We start from the raw sequence: 22,841 nt of genomic DNA on the forward strand, positions 1-22,841 counted from the left end.
TCATAAGTGATTGTTCTACCCTTACTGTATGCTTTTATCCACAAAAGTTTTTCCTTTCATAATTTTCTTCTACTATGGTCTTTCTTTTCCACTTAAAGAAGTCCCTTTAGGTTCTTGTGAGGCCCATTTAGTAGTGATGAACTCCATTAACTTATGTTTGTCTGGAAAACTCTCCATCAATTCTGAGTAACTTTGCCACATAGAGTATATTCTTGGTTGTAGGTTTTTTTCTTTCAGTTCTTTTATCTGTTTTTTTCTCTATTTCCATTCTTTTTTATTATGTTCAGTTAGCCAGCATATACTATATCCTTTCAGTTCTATGAATTCATCATGCCACTCCCTTCTGGCTTTTCTGCTTTAAAAAAAAAAAAAAAATCAGGGACTAGCCTTATGGGCATTCACTTGTATATTACTGCTTTCTTTTCTCTTGTTGCTTTTAAAATTATCTTCAATAGTTAGTATTTTAATTATAATCTGTCATGGTGTAGACTTTCTTGGGTTCATCTTATTTGGAACTCTGTGCTCCTGAACCTAGATGTCTGTTTCCTTCCCCAGGTTAGAAATTTTTTTTTAGCTATTCTTTCTTCAAATAGGTTTTCTGCCCCTTTCTCTTATCTTTCAGGGACCCATATAATGCAAATGTTTGTTTGCTTGATGTTGTCCAAGCAATCCCTTAACCAATTATATTTTTCATTCTTTTTTGTGCTGTCCACCTTGGGTACTTTCTATTACCCTGTCTTCCAAATTGCTGATTCATTCTTCTGCATCCTTTAATCTACTGTTGATTTCTTCTGTATTTCATTTCAGTTACTATAGTCTTCTAATCTTCTAATCTGATTGGTTTTTATGTTTTCCATCGTTTTGTTAAGTGCTAAGTTCATTCATTCTTCCCTCTAGTCAAGTGAGCATGTTGTATGGTTACTTAAAATTCACAGGTGAATTTTTATCAAACATCAAAGAGTTAATACCTATTCCCCTCAAATTATTCAGAAAAAATAGAGGAAATCTTCCAAATACATTCAACAAGGCCAGCATTACCCTGATACCAAAAAAAAAAAAAAAAGACATTACAAAAAGAAAACAGACCAATATTCCTGTATTGGGATTTACATTTTACATAAATGTAAAAATCCTCAACAAAATATGAGCAAACCATATCCAACAATACATTGAAAAGATGATTCATTCACCACAATCAAGTGGGATATACTGGAGGGATACAAGAATGGTTCAATATTCATAAATCAAAATGATAGATCACATCTACAAAATGAACACTATGTATAGCCATTGCAATAGATGCAGAAAAAGCATCTGACAAAATTCAACATTTTATGACTGACAAAGTGGGTTTCAAGGGAACACACCTTAGCATAATAAAGGCAATACATGACAAGCCCACACTTAACATCAATGATAAACTGACAGCTCTTGAAGATAATAGCCACTCTCACCACTTTTATTCAACAGAGTACTAGAAATCCTAGCCATAGCAATCTGATGGAAAAAAAAAAAAAAAAAGCAACCAAACTGTAAGGAAGAAGTAAAACTATCACTATTTGAAGATAACATACTATATACTGAAAACCCTAAAGACTCCACTGAAAAAAATTATTACACTGAGTTTAGTAAAGTTGCAGGATATAAAATATGCAAAAATCAGCTGCACTTCTCTATACTACAATGAAATAGCAGGAAGAGAAAGTAAGAAAACAAACCTATTTAAAATCCCCAAACAATGCACTTGCAATATATATCCAAAAATAATATATTTCAGAATAAACTTAGCCAAAGAGGTGCAGGACCTGTACTCCAAAAACTATAAAACGTTAATGAATGAAATTAAAGACACAAATAGGAAGACATATCATGTTCACGAATTGTAAGAATATTATTAAAGTCTCCATACTCTAAAGCAATCTATAGACTCAGTGCAATCCCTCGCAAAATACCAGCAACATTTTTCACATAAATAATCATAAAATTTGCATTAAACCACAAAATAACCCAAGTAATCAAAGATTTTTTCAGAAATAACAAAGCTGGAGGTATCCCAACATACACTATTAAAGCTACAATAATCAGAACAATATGGTATTGGCACAACAGACACATAGATCAATGCAACAGGATAGAGAGCCCAGAAATAAACCCATAACTATATGATCATTTAATCTACAATGAAGGAGGGGCGCTGGGTGGCTCAGTTGGTTAAGCAACCGCCTTCGGCTCAGGTCACGGTCCCGGAGTCCCGGGATCGAGTCCCACATTAGGCTCCCAGCTCCATGGGGAGTCTGCTTCTCCCTCTAACCTTCTCGCCTCTCATGCTCTCTCTGTCTTTCTCTCAAATAAATAAATAAATAATCTTTAATCTACAATGAAGGAGGCAATAATATACAATGGCTAAAAGATCATCTCTTCAATCACTAGTACTGGGAAAACTAGGGAGCTACATACAAAAGAATAAAAGACCACTATCTTATGTCATACAGAAAAATAAACTCAAAATAGACTACAAGACCTAGATGTGAGGCCTGAAGCCATAAAACTCTTCAAGGAAAATATAAGCAATAATCTCTTTGATAATAGCCTTAGCAATATTTTTCTGGATTTGTCTCCTCAAGCAAGAGAAAAGCAAAACTATTAGGACTACACCAAAATATGAAGCTTTTGCAGAGTAAAGGAAATCAATAAAATGAAAAGGCAAATTACGGAATGGAAGAAATTTGCTAATGGTGTATTTAATAGGGGGTTAATATCCAAAATATATAAAGAATTTATACAACTCAAGGCCAAAAATACCTAAATAATCCAATTTTTGAAAGGGTGGAGGACCTGAAAAGATATTTCTCCAAAGACATACAGATGGCCACAGACATATGAAAAGACACTGAATGTCACTAATCATTAAGGAAATCCAAATCAAAACCACAATGAGTTATCAAATTATACCAATCAGAATGTCCATTAAAAAAAAATAATAACAAGTGTTGGTGAGGATGTGGAGAAAAAGGGACCTTTGTGCACCACTGATAGGAGCTGCACCAATTTTATTTCCTATGGAAAAAAAGATGGAAGTTCCTCAAAAAAAAAAAAATTGAAATAGAAATAGCATATGATCCTGTAATTCCACTACTGAGTTTTTCCCATAGAAATGAAAACATTAATTCAAAAAGATATCTACACTCCATTTTTATTGCATAATTTACAACAGCCAAGATATGGGAGTGACCCAAGTGTCCATCCATAGATGAATGAAGAAAATGTAGTTTGTGTATATATATTATATATACTTTATAAATATTATTGATGATGCTCATCCATAAAAAGAGAGATCTTGCCATTTGACATACTATGGATGTAACCAGAGGGTATCATGCCAAGTGAAATAAGTCAAAATAAGACACACATATCATATAATTTCAATTATATGTGGAATTTAAAAAACAAAACAAAACAAAAAAAAAGGGGGGGATAGATCCATAAATAGAATGTACTGGTAGTTGCCAGAGGAAAGGAGGTTTGGGGGATGGGCAAATTGGTGAAGGAGAGTGGGAGGCACAAAAATCCAGTTATGGAATGAGTCACAAAGTTGAAAGGAGTATAATCAAAGGTATCATAACAGCAATGTATGGTAACATGTGGTAGTTACACTGGTAGTCCTCATAGTATAATATATAAAGTTGTCAAATCACTATGTCATACACCTAAAACAAACATAACATTATGGGTCAACTATATTCCAATAAAAAAAAACAAAACTGTAACTTGAGGGAAATAGAGAAATCCCCTATCAAGATGAGAGACTATAATATAACCGCCCAACGTAAAATCTGAACAAAGTAGGTAGGGATATAAAACATCCAAATAGCACAATTAAAAATGACCTGACAATCATAAGTAGTCTTTTCAGCTGTACATACAAGACAAACAAAATGATTATATGTAGTTCATAAAATAAGTCTTAAACTTAAACTATAAATCATTCAATTATGTTGTCTGACCACTGTTGAATTAAGGTAGAAAAAAAAGTAAAAAGTAACTTGAAAAATGCCTAAATGTTTAGAAATGAAATAATATATTTCTAATCCATTGTTCAAAAGAGAAATGGAAATGGATATTAGAAAACATTTTAAACAATGGTACTGAAAATATATCTTAGGAAGTTATAAAAAGGACAGCAAGTTAAACCCAAAGAAATTAAAGAACAGAATTAAGAAAATAAAGATAAATGTACTCATCCAAACCCCCAAATTTGGCATCCAATACAACATTCTCCACTAATAGAAACCAGAGCTCTTTGAAGAAATTGCTGATGCTGGAACTCGGGTAGGGAATATATAAGATTTGCCTAGAATATCTCATAGCACCATAAAGAAGGAAAAAAAATTCTTAAGAACAGGGGCGCCTGGGTGGCTCAGTGGGTTAAGCCGCTGCCTTCGGCTCAGGTCATGATCTCAGGGTCCTGGGATCGAGTCCCGCATTGGGCTCTCTGCTCAGCAGGGAGCCTGCTTCCCTTCCTCTCTCTCTGCCTGCCTCTCTGCCTACTTGTGATCTCTCTCTGTCAAATAAATAAATAAAATCTTTTAAAAAAAAAAAAAATTCTTAAGAACAAAACAATGGGACCATGAAAAAGGAACACAGGAGACAACTGAAAGAGTGCTCAATGGCCAAAGCTGGGGCCATTCGAGTAAGAAAACACATGGTATCAGGAAATAACCAAAAGTATGAAATAAATATCCATGGATCCATACTAATAAAAAGAAATGAGCAAATATTCAAATGCGGGAGAACAAATATCTCAACTAATTTATGTAGAAACCCCCTCCTCCAAGAGGTAGGGCATAACTTACCACCCATTAAATATAGGATGCACAAACTGACTCTTTCCTGAAGAGTATATATATTCCAGAGAGGGGAAGAATACCTTTACCCAGAAGAAATCTAATTAATACTACCTCAGTTAAATGAATAAGTTTTCATCATCAGCGATAAGTCATGTTAACAGTATGGACCCCGATACACAAGAATGAAAGTACCCCAATAGTCCTCCTCCCACTCAATCCCAATCAGAAAGATAGTCAATATAGGAAAATATTTTAAAAGATATCACTACAGATCTTGCAAACATTTAAAGATTAATAAATTATGAATTAATGTTAATAAATTTGGAAATTCACAAATATGGACAAAATATATCAAATCTGATACAATAAAAAAAGATAGAAAGTTTGATCCTTTAAGAATGAGATCTTGGTTTTTAAATTTTCCTAGAAAGAAATCAATAGACCCATACAGTTTCACCAGTGAATTTTTCAAAACATGGAAAGAAAGCGTAACACAAGTCTTACATAAAGTCTTCCAGAGAATACAAATAAATATTTTCCATTCAATTAAAGATAACAGCATAACCTTTACATCAAAACCTCTAAAGTTAGAAGAAAAAAAGCATAGATAAATCAATGATTATGAAAGCAAAAATCTGAAACAGAAAATTAAATATGAACTCAACATGAGCAAGGAGAATTTAATCCATCAATGTAAGGTTGATCAAATATTTTCAAATGAAACAAAATGAGAAAAAGTTTTGAGATCATATCACTAGAAGCAACCAGATAAAATTCAATACCAGTCATACTAAAAATTTTAAACTAGAAATAAAAACTTCCTTGATCTATTAAAGAATATAAAAAGCACTTTGCACACATCATACTTAATGGTGAAATATTAAAAGCCTTTTTCTAAAATTGGGAATGACATCAGGATGCTCACAACCAGTACTTCCATTCCATACTGCATAGTCATCAAACACAGTAAAGAAAAAATTTTAGATATAAGGATGAAAAAGAAAAAACTCTTCAAAAACTTCATCAGGAATAAATTTAGCAAGATCACTAGATACAAGATCAGCAGACATAAGTTAAAGGAAATAAAAATCTTAAAAATTATACCAATATCCAAAATATCAAATACCGAGAAACACACCTATTTAAAGATGTAGAAGATTCTTATTATGAAAGTTACAAGTATTTTAGAAGAATTTTAAAGGATTTTGAAGAATTTAAATGTAAGAACACACCATATTCAGAGACTTGAAGATTCAATTTTTTTTTTTAAGATTTTATTTACTCATTTAACAGAGAGAGAGAGAGAGAAATCACAAGTAGGCAGAGAGGCAGGCAGAGAGAGAGGGGGAAGCAGGCTCCCTGCTAAGCAGAGAGCCTGATGCAGGGCTCGATCCCAGGACCCTGAGATCATGACCTGAGCTGAAGGCAGAGGCTTAACCCACTGAGACACCCAGGCACCTTGAAGATTCAATATTATGAAGCTGTAAATGTTCTCTAAATGATCTACAGATTGAATGAAATCACAATGAAAATCCCAACAGTGTATTTTTGTAGAAAGTTAAAAGGCTAGCATTAAAGGGTTTATGGAAATGTAAAAGTAAAGAAATGCTAAGGAATCTTTAAGAAGCTAGTGAATACCGGCCAGGTATCAAGACTTAGTGTAAAGCTACAGTAATTAAGACAGCAAGGTATCGACTTTATTGTCCATGAAAGAACACAAGAGTCCAGAAGCCTACCCAGGATAATAAACTCTTGATTTATCAGTTCAGCAGAGCATGTAGAGCCTTTTTCAGTAAGTGCTATGGGGTCAAATAATATCTATATGTAAAAAGTGAATACTGATCCATTTCTTATCACTTATGTAAAAATTTTTAAGTGACTTGTAAATTGAACTTAATAAAATTCTCTAGGAAACAGAATTTGAGTATGTTTAATTTCTTCAACATGACAAAAAGCACTAAACATAAAGGAAAATAAATGTAGAATTAAGAGTTTCTGTTAACCAAAAATAATATACTGTCATAAAAAATTTTTTTAAAAAGCACTAAGTGGAAAACAAAGAGCCTGATTCAAAATATGTAAAGAATTCCTACAAATCAGTAAGAAAATATCTACCTAAGAGGAAAGTGGCCAAAAGCAATTTTTAACTTAGTGACTAGTGAACATATGAAAGTAATTCAACTTTAGTAATCAGAAAGGCAAATTAAAACTCCAGTGAATGGGATGATTACTAAAGTTGAGACAGTCTCTTCAATAAACGGTACTGGGAAAATTGGACAGCTATATACAAAAGAATGAAACTCAACCATTCTCTTACATTATACACAAAGGTAAACTCAAAATGGATGAAAGATCTCAATGTAAGAAAGGAATCCATCAAAATCCTAAAGGAAAACATAGGCAGTAACCTCTTCCAACATCAGCCACAGCAACTTCTGTCAAGACACTTTCCCTCCAAAGGCAAGGGAAACAAAAGTGAAAATGAACTTTTGGGACTTCTTCGAAATAAAAAGCTTCGCACAGCAAAGGAAACAGTCAACAAAACGAAGAGGCAATCCACAAAATATGAGAAGATATTCGCAAATGACACTACAGACAAAGGGCTATAAAGATCTATAAAGAACTTCTCAAATTCAACACTCAAAAGAACAAATAAGTCAAAAAGTGGGCAAAAGACATGAGCAGACACTTCTCTAAAGACATACAAATGGCTAACAGACACATGAAAAAAATGTTCATCACTAGCCATCAGGGAGATTCAAATCAAAACCACATTGAGATACCACCTTACATTATACCAATTAGAATGGCAAAAATTGATGAGGCAAGAAACAACAAAGGTTGGAGAAGTTGCAGACAAAGAGGAACCTTCTTACACTGTTGGTGGGAATGCAAGTTGGTGCAGCCACTTTGGAAAACAATGTGGAAGTTCCTCAAAAAGTTAAAAATAGAGCTACTTTATGACCCAGCAATTGCACTACTGGGTATTTACCCCAAAGATACAGATGTAGTGAAAAGAAGGGCCATATGCAGCCCAATGTTCATAGTAGCAATGTCCACAATAGCCAAACTGTGGAAAGAGCCTTCAACAGATGAATGGATAAAGATGTGGTCCATATGTACAATACAGAGGGGATGAATAACCAAGTTTTGCACCAACATGGATGGGACTGGAGATTATGCTAAGTGATATAAGTCAAAAAGAGAAAGTCAATTATCATATGGTTTCACTTATTTGTGAAACAAAAGGAACAGCATGGAGGATATTAGGAGAAGGAAGGAGAAAATGAAGGGGGAGAAATCAGAGTGGGAAACAAAGCATGAGAGACTATGGACTCCAGGAAACATATTGAGGGTTTTAGAAGGGAAAGGTATGGGGGATGGGTGAGCCTGTTAATCGGTATTAATGAGGGCACAGATTGCATGGAGCACTGGGTCTTATATGCAGACAATGAATCATGGAACACTATATCAAAAACTAATGATGTACTACATAGAGACTAACCTAAATAAATAAAACTACAGTGAGATACCAGTATCTACCCATAAAAAAGAGTAAAATTAAAAAAGACAATGATAAGTACTGGTGAAGATGTAGAATGTTAGAATTCTTACTGGCGGAAGTGTAAACTAGTGTAATCATTTTGGAAAACTTCTGGGCAGTAATTACTGACCTACTGAAGTTGGAAATCTACATGACTTATGAGGCAATTTCTCTCTGAAATGTACATCCAACTGAAATGTATGCACAAAAGCCTCAAAAGTAATGCATAAGAATATTCATAGCTATATTCTCTATTGCCATTCATTGAAAAAAATCCAAATATCTTTCAACAGTAGAATAATCACATTCATTCAATGAAATACCATACAACAAGGAGAATGAACTGCTACACACCACTATGTAGATAAAACTCACCAACAAAATGTTAAATAGAAGATATTGGATATAAAAATACATATTATATGAATTTATATTAAGGTCAATGAGCAACAAACTAAACTATAATGTTTAGAGATCCAGTTTAGAAGACAATAATAGGAAGAAAAGCAGGAAGGCAATTACCATAGATATCAGGACAGTAATATCTAGGGTTAGGGTTAGGATCTATTTTGATAATTATTTGATATAGTACTTCACTGGGTATATGGGATCTTTCAGTTCTGAAAAGTGTAATTAAATTCCAGATGGGTTAAAATTTAAACTTAAAATTCAGACAATAAAAATTCTGCAAAATTTTTTAAAAAAAAAAGGAGGGGTGGGGAGGAAAGGGACCTGGAAGGTACAACCCATATGGGTGAGTGAGACTTTCTTCATTACATGCAGGAAACTCTGTTTAAAACAAAGATAGACCTGTTCAGTTGTATAAAGAGTTAAAAACTTTGTTATCTTTTGTACAAAAAGATTTGTTAATTGGGATGATAAACAAAAGGAGTTAACTTCTTACAATTTAAAAAGTGCAAACATAAAATTAGAAGTTTCACAGAATAAATTCAGTGTCAACAAACATGTAAAATTGTTCAAATTCTCTAATTAAGAAATTAAAATAATCATTTTAATCTCTCATACAGGTAAAAATGTTTAAATTCTATAAAATGTATTAACGGTAGTATAAGAAAAATGTATTCTCATACACTGACATTTCAGCTGTTTTTAAAAGCAACAGGGTAACATCTATTCAAATTAAAAATATATTCTTTCTCCCAGTAATTTCGCTACTAAAAAGCTATCTCAGAGAAACAAAATTACACCTAGAGAGGGATATACATGCAGATATTTATTGCAATCATATTCAAGGTGGCAAAAAATGCAAAAATAAATGTCTATCAAGAGAAATTATTAAAAACAAAATTAAAATACAACTGCTTTTTAAAATCATGCATACATTTAGAATAGAACTACGTTACTTCTTAGATTTCTGATATGCTAAGTGAGAAAAGCAAAATGCAGAAAAATTATGTGATCTTTTTTCTAAAACATAACAAAAGCATATCATTGTATTTATGTTCACATAATTATATCCATTCATTCACTGAATTCTATGCACATGAAGAAAATGTAGACTATTATGATGTACCTCAGGGCAGAGGTTAAAAAATTCTATGAATGGTAAAAGGAAGGGGAACCCAAGCAAGTGATGGAAAGAATGCAGGAAAAACTGCACTTAAGAATGAATAACATGGTCATGTTTATTCACTTCTGTTAAATTATATAGGAGGCATATGTAGAACATCATTTCTTCAAAAAAAAAATGATAGCCTCTCTTTAGGCACCTGAAATATCTTCTTCCTTAAAAAAAAAAAAAAAAAGTCTTAAAAAATTAAGAGAAGACGGTGCCAGGAAAACGAGTAGAAATAAAGCTTGAAGGAATTTAAACTATAGAAATGACTGCCAGTAGATGGCAGTAAAACCCTCCAAAAATTATAGGAACATTTTCTTAATTGCTAGAAAAGCTTGTCTATAATTTTTACCTCATAAAAATATTCAAATTATATATGCAGACCATGAATGAAGTTCCCTAAGACAGACTTTAACCCTTAATTTAACATATATATATATAATTACCTATTTCCTAAATCATCTAGAAGTCATTAAAAAAAAAATAAACTCAAGGATAATGCCCTCTGAGAGCTGACAAAATATTCAATTAGTATGTATTTATCTTACATCTACTATGTGTAAAATATGGAAGCAAACTGAAGAAAACATTTGAGTTTTAATCAAGTAAAACAAAATGTAAAGTAAATAGAATGTTTACAAATAAACTAGTACAAGCTAATGTATTGGTTTTTACAGTGGCATGTCAACAACTCTCAAGAGTGCATATGGCCACAGAACTTAGTGTCCCAAAACCAAATAAATAAATAAGCAAGGCATTAGGCAGATAAAACATGTCACACTTTTTCACTGAAACTCGTACTTTACTCAGTAGCAGGCCTTTTTACTCTTAGTATACACCAAAAGTTCTAATGATTCTTTAAAGTGGTTTAGAAGTTATCCAGCCATTCCACTTACTACCTCAAGGCTTAGAATAGAACTACTTTATTAAGTTTATGGGTCCTGTAGCTTAGGAATTTGCATATGATGAATATGTGGAGTTGGCTTGTTTCTGTACAATCAACACCCATGGCTTCAGCAAGGAAAACTCAAATGGCTAGAGTCTGGAACTATTCACGGGAGTCCTTATACATGGCCTCCCCATGTGGCCTGGGCTTCCTGGATGCAGTATCTGGATTTCTTGCATGACGGTCCAAGGCACCAGGTACAAGTGTTACAGAAAATAAGGTGAAAGCTACATCACTGCTTGAGAAGTAGCCTTGTAAGATCACATGGAATGATTTCTACTCTACGCTTTGGTCAAAGCACTCAAACCTACCCACTCCCAAAGGAATGGTAATTATACTCCTTTTCTTGAGGGGGAATAGCAAAGTCACAGCAGATAAAAACTTAAATATTACTGTAGTAATCTCTGGGTAATAAAGTATAACACAGTATGCCCTTTGGCCCCAATTCACATCATTCCCATATGCAGGATTCACTACACCCTTCCCCGAAAGATCTCCAAAGTCTCAATCCATGATGGTACCAAAACAGTCTCAGACCTCATCATCTAAATCAGGTCCAAGTGTAGATTAGGCTTCCCAGTAGTCGTTCAAGTACAGTTCCTCTTGATCTGAAGACCTACAAAACAAAATGCCATGTTAGCCCACACACATCCAACACACCACTGTGGGACAAGCATAAAGTAACTTCTATAGGCACTCTCATTCAAAACAAAGAATCAGGAGGCATACAGTAATTGCTTGGAAATCCCTGCAGACTAAATCCTCAATTCATTAGGTACAATTTCATTTTTTGCATATTGTGGCAGTAGCAATTTTGCTAGATATTCTTTTATTATATATAACAAAGATCTCCAGTCTTCTTTCTTTCAGCTTTCAACATTTTCCTTAGCTTAAGGCCTTCACTGACAGCCTCCTTGAGGCCTGTCAGGTTTCCTCTCAAGGACCTTCCAGTTTCTGCCCATGATTCAGTCCAAAAGTTATAACAGCATCTCATATCTGATACCAAATTTTGTTTCAGTTATTATTTCTTTTTTTATTAACATATAATGTATTATTTGCTTCAGGGGTACAGATCAATAAATGGGTAGAAGACATGAACAGACGTTTCTACAAAGAAGATATCCAAATGGCCAATAGACACATGAAAAAGTGCTCAAAGTCACTCATCATCAGGGAAATACAAATCAAAACCACAGTGATATACCACTTCACACCAGTCAGAAGAGCTAAAATTAACAAGTCCAGTTATTATTTCTATACAATAACTTCTTCCTAAAACCCAGGGATAAAATAATATTATATCACAGATTCTATGAGGCAGAAATTGAAACAAAACACAGCAGGTTGGCTTAAATCTGTTCCATAATGTCTGGACCTTAAATAGGGATATGCAAGTGGTAATAAACCGGAACTATCAAGAAAAGACCCCAAACGGAACCTTTCCATGTAGCTTGAGTTTCCTAGAGCATGGCAACCTTCAAGGTCACTGGACTACTTGCATGGCAACTCAAAATTAAACAGGACTATTTTAATGAACAAATTAGAGGTACACAACCTTGTACAACCTAATCATACAAGTCAAGCAGCACTCCTTAAAAAAGGAACAGGATAGAATACTGATGGTGTTGTAGCCATTTATGAAAACTAAAATCCTCTATCCCAGTTTATCAAGAAATAAACGAATACCAAAGTGCTACTGGCAATATGCATAATGACAGGAGGGAGAAATAATGCTTTCAACACATGCATTGTTTTTTTAAAGATTTTATTTATTTGACAGAGAGAGATCACAAGTATGCAGAGAGGCAGGCAGGGGCCAGGGGAGGAGGCTCCCTGCGGAGCAGAGAGCCCAATGTGGGGCTCTTTCCCAGGACCCCAAGATCATGACCTGAGCCAAAGGAAGAGACTTAACTCACTGAGCCACCCAGGTGCCCCAACACATGCGTTTTTGCTATCTCTCAAAACCCTATTAAGATAACACGAGAAGGTCTCCTGGGTGGCTCAGTGGGTTAAGCCTCTGCCTTCAGCTCAGGTCATGATCTCAGGTCATGAGATCCCCAGAGTTGAGTCGGGCTCTCTGCTCAGCGGGGAGCCTACTTACCCCTCTCTCTCTGTCTCTCTGCCTACTTGTGATCTCTGTCAAATAAATAAATAAAATCTTAAAAAAAAAAAAAAAGGTAACATGGGGAAAAAGCCACTTGGGTTCCTCATCCACTGAACCAATAAGTAAAGAAGAGTTATATATAGTGGCTGAGGTGCTTGATCCAGCTTATAATGGAGGAAGAGTAGAAATTAAAACAAAGAGGTCAGAGAATATGCCCAAAATCCAAGTGATTGTATGACTTCCAAGTTCTTCCTTACCCAATGGTGTAAGTTAATGAAACACTAGGGAATTCTTGTCTTGGCTATGAGATGGATATTAAAGTTGTCCTATTAACAAGCAACAGGACATAAAACCTAGAGAATATATAGAACTTTTGAAGGCACTGGACAGCACTCATGAAAGGCTGTAATCCTTAAGAAAGGAGATATACATGGAAAAATCCCTATATTCATCCAGATTCCCTAAGTAAATTATTTGAACCACAGCACAGGAAGGGAGACCAAGCACAGAACAGTAGTTTTACTGGATTAAGGATGCAGAAATCAAGGTTCAAGACAGCTGGGATTTAGGTGTCACAGTTAGATCCACAGAGAATGAACCCCAAACACTTGCATGTTAATTCCACTCGTCCTTAGCCAACTTCTAAGCTGCAAATTTATGGGGCAAGACTCTTTATAGTTAGTGTAGCTGTGGTAAGAGGTTGAAACCTGGGAGGAGTTTCCAGACATAACAGGGTGCTTGGGAGAATTTGCAGTTTGGGCCAAACCAGAATATAAGCACCCTGGAAAACAAGCTGGACTCTCAGTTGAGACTCCAGAAAAGTGATCTACAGAAAGATCAAGATTAAAGCATGAAAACAAAATTAAAAATACATCTTCCCTTATACTAGATGAGTAAAAGCCAAGTGATCCATCTGTAACTTAAACACCTACCAGAACAAAAATTTATAATCTTAAAAAGAAGGAACTATAACCCAAAATAACTATAACATATATCTACATTGTCTTCTATGTAATAAAAAAATAGGGAAAGAAACCGGTAAAAGTGATACATAACCAAGAGAATTAAAGTAGGCATCCATTAATGATGAACTCTCAAATTTAGACTAGAAAAAAACTCCAACCTGTTTAAATGTTAACACAACCACAAACATCATACTTAGGTATAAAACAGGCCTTTCCCCTAATACAGGCAACAAGACATGGATACCTGCTCCCACCATTTCTTTCCGTTATATTGGAGATTCTAAATATTGCAATTTGGCAAGAAAAAAAAAAAAAACAGGATCCTAATAAAGGGAAGACTTAAATTTTTTTGCATAGTATATTCTGCATGCAGCAAATCCAAAGAAACACATATACAAATTATAATGAATGAATAAGTACAGAAAGGTTACAAAACACAAGGTCAAACTTCAAAAAATCAACTGTATTCTAATTCCAATAGATGGAAAAATCAATTAGAGAATGAAATAAATATCTTTCATAATAGCAATAAAGAATGAAAATATTTATAAATATAATAAGTTCTTCAAGACCTGTACATTAAAAATTACAAACATGGAGGAGGGAAATTAAAGATCAACAAACAGATCATTCCCGTTCATGGACTGGAAAATTCAGTGTTGTTAAAATAGCAACTCTTACCAAATTAATCTACAGATTCAACCAACTGCCATAAAATCTAGCAGGCTTTTTTGCAGAAATTTAAAAGGTGACCCCCGCCACATTCTTATGGAAATGTAACAGACCCAAAACCATTTTGGAAAAAAAAAAATGAGAATTTTCACATTGATTTCAAAAATATTCCAAAGCTATAGTAATCAAAATGATGAAGTACAGGCAAAAGGCTAATCCTATTCATCAATGGAAGATAATTAAGAGTCCACAAATAAATCATTTTGGGTCAAGTGATTTTGACAAAGTTTCCACAACAACTCAGTGGACAATGAGTCTTTTTAGATAAATGGTGATGTAAAAACTGGAAATCCACCTGCAAAAAAAAAATAAAAATAAAAATGAAGTTAGGTCCCACCTCATTCCATATGAAAATTAACTTAAAATAGATCAAATACCTAAATAAGAACTAGGATTCTAAAACTTAGGGAAAAACTTTTATAAGCATTCATCATCTTGAAGTAGGTAGTAATTTCTTATGTAGGACACCAAAAGAAAATGTAAAAGAAACAAAAATATGGATATCACTGGACTCCATCAATATTAAAAATATCTGTCCTTCAAATGGACATCAAAGCCAAGCAGACAACCCTCAAAAATGACATAAAATACTTGTAAAACTATACGGGATAAGGCCTTGTATCCAGAATACACATTACTACTCCACAATAGAGATAAAAAAAAATTTTAATGGTGAAAATTTTTGAAAACTTATTCAAAGATATACAAATGGCTAATAAGCACATGAAGACATTCTCAATCTCATTAATTAAATGCAAATTAAAACCAAAAGATAGCTTTTCACATCCACTAGGATGGCAAGAATAAAAATGGATAAAGAACCAAGAACTGGTCCTTTGAGAATATAAACAAAATTGATAATTCTTTAGCCAGACTGAAGGGAAAACAAAGGACTCAAAATCAGAAATGGAGAAATAACTATCTACACCAAAGAAATACAAAATAATATTATACCAACCGAGAAGAAATGGACTCTTAGAAGCATAATCTTCCCAAACTGAATTAGTAATAAATAGTAAATCTGAAAAAAACAGTTACTAGAAATGAAATAGAATCAATAGTCAAAAAAATCTCCCAACAAAATCCAGGACCAGATGATTTCACAAGTAAATTCTACCAAACATTCAAATGATTTAAAGAATATTATCCATTCATTTCTATTAGGGCAGCATTACCCTGATACCAAAACCAGACAAAGACACTACAAAACAAACACACACACACACACACCACAACAACTACAGGCCAGCATCTCTGATAAACAGATACAAAAATCCTCAACAAAATATTAACAAACCAAATCCAAAAATACATTTAAAAAAATTACTCACCACAATCAACTGGTATTTATTCCAGGGGTGCAAGGGCAGTCCAATATATATAAATCAATCAACATGATAAAATATATTAACAAGAAAACAAACATTTCAAAAGATTCAAAAAAAAAGCATTTGATAATGTACATCTTCCACTCTGATAAAAATCCTCAACAAAGTAGAAGGAAACAGGGTTGCTGGAGGGAAGACAGGTGGGGGGATGGGATAATTGGGTGATGTGATAAGCACTGGGTGTTATATGCAACTGATTAAGTATTGAACAGTACATCTGGAACTAATGATGTACTATATGTTGGCTAATTTAAAAAAAAAGAACACACCTCAACATAATAAAGGCCTCATGTGAAAAATGCACAGCTAGCATCATATTCAATGGTGAAAACATGGGAGCTTTTCCTCTAAGATCTGGAAAAAGACAAGGATGTCCACTGTCACCACTTTTATTTCAACACAGTACTAAAAGTCCTCATTACAACAATCAGACAAGAGAAATAGAAGGCATCCAAACCGGTAACAAAGAAGTAAAACTTTTACTATTTGCAGATTATATGATAATATGTATTTTAAAAACCTAAAGACTCTAGGAAAAAAAAACTAGAATAAGTGAATTAAGTCAAGTCACAGGATACAAAACTAATACCGAAATCTATTGAATTTCTATACACTAATAATAAAGGAGAACAGGGAAATAACCCCATTTATAACTGCACCAAAAATAATACCTAGAAATAAACCAAGAAGGTGAAATACCTATAAGAACCATAAAATGCTGATGAAAGTAATTGAGGACACAAATAAATGGACATATGTTCCATGGTTATGGATTCAAAGAGCCAAAACGGTTAAAATGTCCATACTACCTAAAGCAATCTACAGATTTACAAAAATCCCTATCAAAATATCTATTGGAAAAAATGATCCTAAAATTTGTATGGGACTACAAAAGAACCCAAATAGCCAAAGAAAGCTTTGGAAAGAATTACAAAGCTGGAGATATCATAATCCCAGATTTCAACATATACTATGAAACTATAGTAATCAGAACAATATGGTACTGACACAAAAATAGACACACAAAACAATGAAACAGTATGGAGATCCCATAAATAAACCTATGCTTAAATAGCCAATTAATCTATAATAAAGGCAGCAAGAATATACAGTGGGAAAAAGATGGTCTTTTCAACAAATGGTGTTGGGAAACTGAAGAGCTATATGCAAAAGAATGTAACTGGATCATTTTCTTACACCATGCAGAAAAGTAAATTCAAAATGCATTAAGTACCCAGAAGGAATGCATACTGAATTGCAGGAATGATACTGAATAATAAGATATTGCAAAAATTATTTATGGAGATAGTCGCTCAACTTGTTACAACTGCCAAACACAGAGTTGTACACTCCAAGTTTATCATAGGATACAAAAACATGTCTGAAGTTAGTTTTAAAGTAATGACAAAAGATATTCACAAAAAAAAACAAAAGCTGAGAAAATTTATTGTTATCAGATCCAAGTTAGCTAAAAGGATATTAAAATAAACTAAATGAGAACATTTCAAAATATATGGGATGCCAGTGAAGAATGCTTAACAGTTTATAACATTAAGCACTTCCATTGCAAAAAAGAAAGATCTAAAATAGTTCACCTCAAGAAGCTAGAAGAAGGAAATAAAGTACAGAGTAAAAGGAAATAAAAGTCATAGCAGAAATAATGAAATGGAAAAATGGGAAAAACAAATTTCTCTGAAGATGAGTCAGAAATACAAACCTCCATATGATTTCTCAGAGGGGCACCTGGGTGGCTCAGTGGTTTAAGCCTCTGCCTTCCGCTCAGGTCATGATCTCATGGTCCTGGGATCGAGCCCCACATTGGGCTTTCTACTCAGCAGGGAGCCTGCTTCCCCCTCTCTCTCTGCCTGCCTCTCTGCCTATGTGTGATCTCTATCAAATAAATAAATAAAAATCTTTAAAAAAAAAAAAAGATTTCTCAGAGGAGAAATTTCCCAACTCATTCTATTACCCTAATACCAAGTCCAGAGAAGACATCTGGAACAAAACCATAGACCAGTATCCCTCAAACAAAATTCCTTTAAAAATGCTAGCACCAAGTCTAGCAAGACATTAGAAAGAGTACATAACATGCCTAAATGGGGCATCCCAGAAATGCAACAGTGTTTTAACACTCAAAAATCATATATATAAGTTGGTTGGTTGGTTGGGGCTCAAAAGGAACAAATCTAGAAAACAAATATAAGAAAGCCTGTAGAAGAGGAATTTGGATTAGCCAGTAGTAATGGCCATGTGAATCTTGGTGATTCATGCCAATGCTTATCATATGCATTTGGAAAACGCATATCCACAAAAATACACTCAGCAACCAGGTAAAAGGACTTATTCACCCACTAGGTATCCTAGCTCTTCTATTCTCTGCCACACTAGTGTACAGCCAATGACTCAATTCTAGCAATGGAGCCCAGCACATATCCAACAGAAATGCACATATATATTTTTGAAATTCACAGTATTCAGATCATTTTATTTTTTTTACAATTGATGACATTTTTCCAGTTTTCAAGGGTGGGATGAATAAACAGATGTTTGATAAAGTATTCAGAAATGAATGAACCACAACTACATCACACACAAAAATGGATAAATCCTGTATTTTAAAACTGTGCAAAAAGAAACCAGTATTAAAAACTTAGTATCGGTTCCATAAAGAATCATTAAAAAATAAACACATTTTTTCTTGGTTGTTGGCAAAATTAGGTAGTAAAACTATTTTTAAAAACCCAGAAAGGAAGATAGTACCACGAAAGTCAAGATTGTAGATCCATTGGAGGAGGGCATAAGTATTTGTGAGGATGGGAAAAGAGCTTCTGGAGTTTTGGTAATGTTCCATTTTGAACTGAGTAGCAGTTACATGGGTGATTCAACCAGAAATAAAGCCTCTAGCTACAGATATGTTTTTTATACTTTTATGTCCATACTTTTAAAAAGGTTTAAAAATGAATTACACACCAATAGCTAATAATGACATGCACAGAATGATCTTGGCTAAGGATGTTACTTTCCCCCTTCCTAGGGCTCTCCTTTTCATCTATTCTTTGAACCTTGAGGTTTGAGATTTTTATTCCCTTTAATTTTGAGATCCTTAAACTAGATATCAGAATTTCATTACACTTCTCCATTCTTCTCTAGTCTTCAAGAATAGCTTATTGAATTCATAAGCTATATATAAGCTCCATACATGCAATTTTTAAGAATCGTCACTGAAATATTCACTTGGCATAAAATTCATTTTTCAAGTATGCAGATCAATGGATTGTAGTATATTAATGCAGTTGCACAAACCACTATCACCATTTAGTTTCAGAACATTTTCAGAGCTCCAAAGGAAATTCCATGGCCATAAGCAGTCTCTTCCTATCCCCAACTCCCCATGGGCCTTGGCAATCAAAACTGGTTTGTACTGAGTCAGTTTTGCTTGGCTGTACTATGTGGTCTATAATTTCCTTCCTTGTAGGTTTGCCTAAGTTCCCTGACAAATTATACCACACATCTATCAAGAATCAGGCTCAGAAGTCATATTTTTTTTTAAGTCTTTTTCAACTGGTTCCTCAATCCCAGGGAAGTTAGGCTCACTGTCCTCTGTGGTCCTAAAGCCCCTATTATACACCCTTATTACATGCCATGTACCACTTATAATTACCTTGTTCCCACCACTGTGAATATCTTAAGAACCACAATTTGACTCATTTTTCTAACTCCTATATTGAATACAGAGATTTCCAAAATGTTTGATGAATGAATCCACCATATAAGAAACTGTGACTGGATTATAAAGATGATGATTTAGTACTCAGATGACATTCAGAGATATCTATGTTCAAGAACATCAAGACAGAAATATGTTATCGAAAAGCATTATGATAAAATAACTTTAGTCAACTGATCATTCTATGATTAATAAAAAATTATGAGTAAACTAAGAAAATACATTAAAACTATTACATTGAGTTCATCCTAAGATTTTAATGTATCCTGGGGCACCTGGGTGGCTCAGTCATTAAGCATCTGCCTTCAGCTCAGATCATGATCCCAAGGGTCTTGGGACTGAGCCCCACACTGGGTTCCCTGCTCAGCAGAAAGACTGCTTCTCCCTCTCCCACTCCCCCTGCTTGTGTTCCCTTTCTCGCTCTCTGTCAAATAAATTAATTAAAAAAAAATTTAATGTATCCTAGCCAAAGGGGAATAGTTATTAGAATCTTAAATTTACTATGGCTATCCTAATATAGCCTAAGAAAAATTATAAAGTGTAGAAAAAAAAAATGTTGTTGGAAACCTCTGAAATGTTGAAAATTACATCCAAACTACCGGCCAAATAAAAAAATCAAGGTAATGTTTAACTCATAGAATGAGTTTTGGAAGTTTTCATTCCATTTCTATTTCTTGGAACAGTTTGGAAAGAATAGGCATTAACTCTTCTTTAAATGTTTGGTAGAATTCCCCTGGAAAGTCGTCCAGCCATGGACTTTTGTTGGAAGGTTTTTGATTACTCATTCAATTTCTTTGCTGGCTATGGGTCTTTTCAGATTTTTTCTTTCAGTTATGGTAGTTTATAGGTTTCTAGGAATTTAGCCATTTTTCCAGATTGCTCAATTTGTTGGCATATAATTTTTCATAATATTCTAATTGTTTATATTTGTGATGTTGGTTGTGATCTCTCCTCATGATTTTATTTGGGTCCTTTCTCTTTTTGAGAAGTCTGGGTAGGGGCTTATCAATTTTATTCTTTCAAAGAATCAGCTCCTAGTTTCATTGATTTTACTGTTTTTGCGTTTCTATATCATTTATTTCTGTTTTAACCTTTATTATTTCTCTTCTGCTGGCTTTAATTTACTGTTCCTTTCTTAGCTCCTTTAGATGTAAGGTTAGGTTGTATATTTGAGACTTTCTTGCTTCCTGAGATAGGCCTATATTGCTATATACTTTCCTCTTAGGACTGCCTTTGCGGCAAGTCCCAAAGTTCTGAACTGCTGTGTTTTCCTTTTCATTTGTTCCATTCATTTTTAATTTCTTTGATCTCCTAATTAACCCATTCATTTTTTTAGTAGGATGTTCTCTGACCTCCATGTATTTGTGATCTTTCCAAATTTTTTCTTGTGGTTGACTTCAAGTTTCATAGCTTTGTGGTCTGAAAATATGCATGGTATGATGTTCATCTTTTTGTAGTTTGTTGAGATCTGATATGTGACTCCGTATGTGATCAATTCTGGAAAATGTTCCGTGTGCACACAAGAAGAATCTGTATTCTGGTACTTTAGGATGAAATGTTCTGAATATATCTGTTAAGTCCATTTAGTTCAATGTGTCATTCAAAACCAGTCTTTCCTTATTGGATTTTCTGCTCAGATGATCTGTCCATTGCTGTGAGGTGTTACAATCTCTTCAAATGGTGTTGGGAAAACTGGACAGCAGCACACAGAATGAAACTGGACCACTTTCTTACACTATACACAAAAATTCAAAATGGATGAAAGACCTAAATGCAAGAAGAAACCATCAAAATCCTAAAAGAACATAGTCAGCAATCTTTGACATTAGCCGCAGCAAATTCTTACTAGACATGTCGCCAGAAGCAAAGGAAACAAAAACAAAAGAACTACAGGGACTTAAGATAAAAACTTCTGTACAGTGAAGGACACAGCAAAATTAAAAGGCAACCAACAAAATGGGAGAAGATATTTGCAAGGGACATATCTGATAAGACTTTCAGATGGCTAACAGACACGTGAAACAATGCTCATCATCATTCATTAGGGAAATACAAATCAAAACCACAATGATATACCACCTCACACCTGTCAGGATAGTTAAATTAACACAGGAAACGACAGATGTTGACAGGGATGCAGTGAAAAAGAAACCCTCTAACCCAGTTGGTGGGAATGCAAACTGTTGCAGCCACTCTGGAAAACAGTATAGAGGCTCCTCAACAAGTTAAAAATAGAACTACCCTATAACCTACCAATTATACTACTAGGTATTTACCCAAAGGAAACAAAATTACAGATTTGAAGGGGTACCTGCACCCCAGTGTTTATAGCAACATTATTAACAATAGTCAAACTATGGAGAGAGCCCAAATGTCCATCGATTGATGAATAAAGATGGATAAAGAGGTGATTGTGTGTGTGTGTGTGTGTGTGTGTAAAATGGACTTTAAGATTTTATTTATTTATTTGACAGAGATCACAAGTAGGCAGAGAGGCAGGCAGAGAGAGAGAGAGAGACAGAAAGAGAGGAGGAAGTAGGCTCCCTGCTAAGCAGAGAGTCTGATGTGGGGCTCTATCCCAGGACCCTGGGGTCATGATCTGAGCTGAAGGCAGAGGTTTTAACCCACTGAACAACCCAGGTGCCCCTGTGTAATGGACTATTACTCAGCCATCAAAAAGAACGAAATCTTGTTATTTGCAAAAACATGGATGAAGCTAGAATGTATTGCTAAGCAAATTAAGTCTGAGAAAGACAAACACCATATGATTTCACTCATATGTGGAACAAAACAAAACACATGAAAATGAGAAATGGGGGGAAAAAAGGTGAGGAGGGGGTGGGGGTTAAATGAGTGATGAGTATTAAGGACGACACTTGGGATGAGCATTGGCGTTTATACATAAGTGATGAGTCACTAAAGACTACTCCTGAAACCAATACTTCACTATATGTTAACTAACTGGAATTTAATAAAAATTTGAAAAAAAAAAAAACCACAAAAAGTTATAGG

At 34.2% G+C, this 22,841-nt stretch overlaps 1 protein-coding gene across 2 annotated transcripts in view; it reads right to left on the reverse strand.

Moving 5' to 3' along the window:
• Positions 1-22,841, reverse strand: part of TDRD15 (tudor domain containing 15) — a 513,320-nt gene that overhangs the window by 466,581 nt on the left and 23,898 nt on the right. Inside the window, exon 4 of one of the 2 annotated variants that reach the window (XM_032353201.1) lies at positions 11,451-11,529. The gene's annotated coding sequence lies outside the window, so the exon portion shown is untranslated. Of the gene's footprint in view, positions 1-9,612; positions 11,530-22,841 lie in introns of those variants that run through there. The other variant, XM_032353200.1, reaches the window with a different exon arrangement.

Source organism: Mustela erminea, chromosome 7, assembly GCF_009829155.1.
Source record: "Mustela erminea isolate mMusErm1 chromosome 7, mMusErm1.Pri, whole genome shotgun sequence".
In the NCBI taxonomy this organism is placed as follows: Eukaryota; Metazoa; Chordata; class Mammalia; order Carnivora; family Mustelidae; genus Mustela; species Mustela erminea.